Source organism: Nelusetta ayraudi, unplaced genomic scaffold (assembly GCF_046127955.1).
Source record: "Nelusetta ayraudi isolate G7.1 ecotype Tasmania unplaced genomic scaffold, CSIRO-AGI_Nayr_v1 ptg000170l, whole genome shotgun sequence".
Taxonomy (NCBI): Eukaryota; Metazoa; Chordata; class Actinopteri; order Tetraodontiformes; family Monacanthidae; genus Nelusetta; species Nelusetta ayraudi.
Genome location: NW_027466220.1, coordinates 561,463 through 565,729, shown reverse-complemented (window position 1 = coordinate 565,729; position 4,267 = coordinate 561,463). Strand labels below are relative to the sequence as shown.

At 48.4% G+C, this 4,267-nt stretch overlaps 2 non-coding genes across 2 annotated transcripts; both read right to left on the bottom strand.

The window, feature by feature from the left end:
* Positions 1-403: 403 nt before the first annotated feature.
* Positions 404-476, bottom strand: trnav-cac (transfer RNA valine (anticodon CAC)). The gene has a single exon. It is a non-coding gene; the product is annotated as a tRNA-Val (tRNA).
* Positions 477-664: 188 nt separating this feature from the next.
* On the bottom strand, positions 665-737 carry trnav-cac (transfer RNA valine (anticodon CAC)). The gene has a single exon. It is a non-coding gene; the product is annotated as a tRNA-Val (tRNA).
* Between the last annotated feature and the right edge of the window lie 3,530 nt (positions 738-4,267).

Genomic DNA, 4,267 nt, shown 5'->3' with positions numbered 1-4,267 from the left:
ATTCAGGTGCAACACACTCAGGAGTGGGACGGGGAAGTTTTTCCTTCTTCTTTCAGCTTTGATGTGCATGAAGCAGAAGGGGGCTTGTTTGCATGACTTTATCTATAAAGCGACATAGTTCTCCTGCGTCCTTTATGATACGCCAGCACATCTTCACTTGATAGTCTCGCCTTTCTTGATTTTGACACCTGTAGTGTAGTTTGCTGGAAGAAAAAAAAAATCCCTCTGCGTGTCTGTTAGGAGACTAATCGTCAACTTGTGTCGAATTCATCTTTCGGAGCCCGTCGGAGGAACGAGGTAGAACCGTTGAAGTGTGATCAAACTCAGAAAAAAAGCAAACTCCAGTGGTATTCATTCAATTTGGTCAAACAAACCTTGTTCAATCCAGTGGGAGACAAAAGTGTGTTTCTGCCCGGTTTCGAACCGGGGACCTTTCGCGTGTGAGGCGAACGTGATAACCACTACACTACAGAAACTGCGCTGGGTGTGACTATTCCTGGGAGACACACAAGAATAGCACAAAAGTCTGACATCGACCTCACCCCACGTGCCAAAGCATGTGAAGGAAGTGTCTTCATTATGGATGGTCTTGACTTGATAGGTTCAGTTTTCTCACCTTGTTCGAGTGTCCTTGTTTAGCATGTCCGCCGGAGCTGCAAAAAGTTGTTTCTGCCCGGTTTCGAACCGGGGACCTTTCGCGTGTGAGGCGAACGTGATAACCACTACACTACAGAAACTGTGACGACTGCCCCCGGTGTTTGAGACGCTGCTATTGCGCACGTCAACAAAACAATCGGCGAGCTGCATCTAAAAACCAAGCGTTACATCACAGAGAGCTTCTATCTCATTGGTCACGCCTGAAAAGGTCAGCGGCAAACTGGGTCAAAGGTCGAGTCACTGAGAGTGGTCTGCTACACTGGGGATGGTTTGCACTGCAGCTCATGTGTCAGCAGCAGCTCAAAGCCAAAATGTGACACCATCGGGCATTAAAGCAAAAATCATAGAACGGCAAGTAAAAACAGACTTCAGTGCTCTTTGTGACATCACAAAGGGCCTCATTGAGAAACTGTTTTATTTTTTTTATGTTAACACTTTCTGCGTTCGCTTTGGCCCGTGGCAAGAATCCAGAATGTGAGCTTCTACTACCACTGCCCAACTGAAACATTTTGAGTTTTGTCTTTTTTTTCCACGCGGAGTCTGAAGTCCCCTCACCCACGACGACCTCACTGCCCCACCCCCTCCCCCGTGCCTCTTTACTGCCCCTCCACCAGTCCCCGTTTGCTTCATCAACCCCCCCGGCGCCGGCTGCAATCAGCAGTGTATTTTTAGGTCCCCGCCACTTTCCTAACAACCTCAAATTGTTCTAAACTCTGGCAAAGGCTCAGTGGCCACCGGATGATGAGCGAATGTCTCTCTCTGTTGTAATCATCTGCGGCCAGGCGGGCCCACAAGTGTCTGGATGGTGAAGCTGCTTTTCATCCTGAACTCTGAGGGAAATTCTTCAGAAAATGTACATGTGAATATATGATGTGTAAGACTACAAAAAAAAAGGCCCTCAGTGACGAATTTCTGCACCTGTTAAGTAATCAGTATTCACTGGAATCAGTCATCTTTGGACTTGTTAAAAAAAATGTGTATTTTTACTGGCGCTCCAATGAATTTTTTATTTTTTTTTTTAAATCATGTTCAGATATTTACTGTCAAAGTCTGTTCAAGCTGATTTGTGTTTTTCAGAGGACGCACCGACTTGTTGTGTTTTTTTTTACCCAACCTGCTGCAAAAGGCTCCTCTTTGGAGGCGAAACGTCCTTCTCAACTGAGCTAAAGCGCATTATTAGAAATCATCTGGGGTCTGCCGACATTTCACAAACAGTCAAAGGCAAGGCCAGAGCCAATATGGGGGCTGACAAAACAGCAGAGAGTAAATCAAGATGAAATATATGGCTGTGTGTGTGTGACTGTGATGTGAAAGGATGAGTGTGTTGGAGTTTGCGGTGAGGCTACCAGGAAATTCTCCTCCTCGCTGGATGCTTGATTTTAACCCCAGCGGTGGCTGTGAGTGAAACTTGCAGTTGGTGAATTCCGCCGCCAACACGCCAGCGTTTCAAGTCACTTCAGTTCAGTTCCGCCTCCATCCCCCTTTTCTTCTTCCTCCCGTTCTGATGCCGCTTTTGAACTTCGGCGAAGTCGTCTCCACCACATCAACAGGCTTTTCGCTAATTACTGTGGCCACTCAGTCACATTTTTGCTGCTCCACTTTCTCCTTCTGCAATTTATTGGTCCTCAGCACCGACAAATAAGCACTGAAAAACAACACCCGCCCCCCCCAAAAAAAAAACCCAAAACAAAACTTTATCTTCTCTGGAAGACAGCCGATGGCGCCGATCAGCTCCGCCGTCACGCCCTGGCACAAGCTGGAGCCAAAGCAAACACCGCCCGGAGGTCTGGAGTGGAACCGCAGGGCTCTTGGCTTCAGGCTGTCGTCACTGTTTGATGCACCTGCAGTGCAGTCCTCTTTGCAAAAGAATCAGAAAACAGCTTCCTACTGTAACTGTTATCTTTATTTCATTGCTTTTTGAATAAATGATGACTTCTAATTGGAACAAGGCTTACCCTTGACTTCTGGGATGTGGTTTTGTGTGAATGAGGAGGAATTCATTTCTGGGGCAGTTTAATTATTGAACATTTGAACTGTGAAAGGTGCATTTTGATGAGACAGACCAAACCATGTTTTTGTAAAACGCTGCTTTTTGAGCAGAGCTTTTTTTTCTTTTTCTTTATGGAGACGGATGAATGGAGTCAGAGCTGTTGTTGACAACGGGGGTCACGTCGCATCTGCGGTGGCTGTTTTTGAAAGACCCGACCCGGGTAAACACAACATCGCCGCAATCTGCAGAGCGCCAATCCAATCAGGGCTGAGAGAGGAAGAAGAGGAAAGTTTATTTATTACGATAGAACAAATGTAATTATGGAGACGCGGGACGCTTAATCATCCGTGTGAAAAGGGTCCTGGCGTGTGCGTGCTGCTTTTAAAGCAGCGATATAATGAGATGGCGCCACGTCCCATCGGCCGCCTGCCGCCGTGCTTGTCAAGTCGTCTCGTTCGCTCTGTTATCTGCCGCCGCGCCGCTTCCTCGATCAAAAGCTGTTGATAAACAGCCTCGGCCTGCAGCTTTGTGCTGATGACTTCCAGGGTGTGGCGCAGAGGCGACCTTTGACCCGGCCCGCGGCGTCGAGAGGTTTTGCCGTTAATTGGAATAAACGCTTTTTTCAATTGAAAACTTTTTTTTCCGCGCGCGGACTTTGCCGCTCTCTCTCTCTCTCTCTCTCTCTCTCTCTCTCCCCCTCTCTCTCTGTCGTTCGCTCTCGCCGGCTGCCGAGGGAACAACTGCTCAGCAGCAACGCGGCGCAACCCGCCGACGTTCGGCCACGCGGCCGCTAATTGCCTGCGAGTGAGTTGAAACCACGGCGATCCGAAGGCCGCGATTACACTTTTAATGTGGTTATCAGACGGGCGGCTGTCACAACAGCTCGCCGCGTGACGCTTAGCGTCTCGTTCATCCGTCACTCACGCCGCGCTGTGCGTGCGGAAATCCAAACGACGGATTGTTTAAGTGCCAAAGCAGTCGCTTATGCTTCACGTTGTTGATGTAAAAATATAAAAAAGAAAGAAATGAAATGGCTTGTGCGGAAGTGCGAGCCACAAGACACAGTTGTGAAGTCACAAAGGGAAGTGACACCCGGCTGATGCATGTCCCAACACAAGGGCCAACTGTTGGTTCCACCTTCACCACCAATTTTCTTTTCTTTTCTTTTCTTTCCTCTTCTTTTCTCTTCTTCACATTTCTCCACTCGACAGGGTTTTGCGGTGATTTGGAAATGGACAAAATGAAACTGTGGGACCTTCAAGCATAAAGAGTAGCCATACAAACCCTCTCTGTTCTCTTTTTCCCAAGGAACGTCCTAAGCGTGAAGACCGTTTGCAACTCCCAGCATAGTTTCCTTTCTCTGTAGAAAAAGAACGCAGGAAAGCAATGAAAAGCGGTTGACTGGAGCGCTGGACCTGCTTTCAGGCCCCCTCGGACACCGACTGCAGCAGAGCAGAGCTCCTGGTTCACACCAGAGCCCGGTGACCCGGCGGTTGAAGCGCGAGTCCCCGCCTGTGATGAGAGCGAGGACTCACTCTGAATGTTCTTTGCTTCCTGCCTGCTTCAATTAAGTACCTGCTGTTTGTGGCTCAAGAGCCTGCGGCTGTGCTAATCTGACTG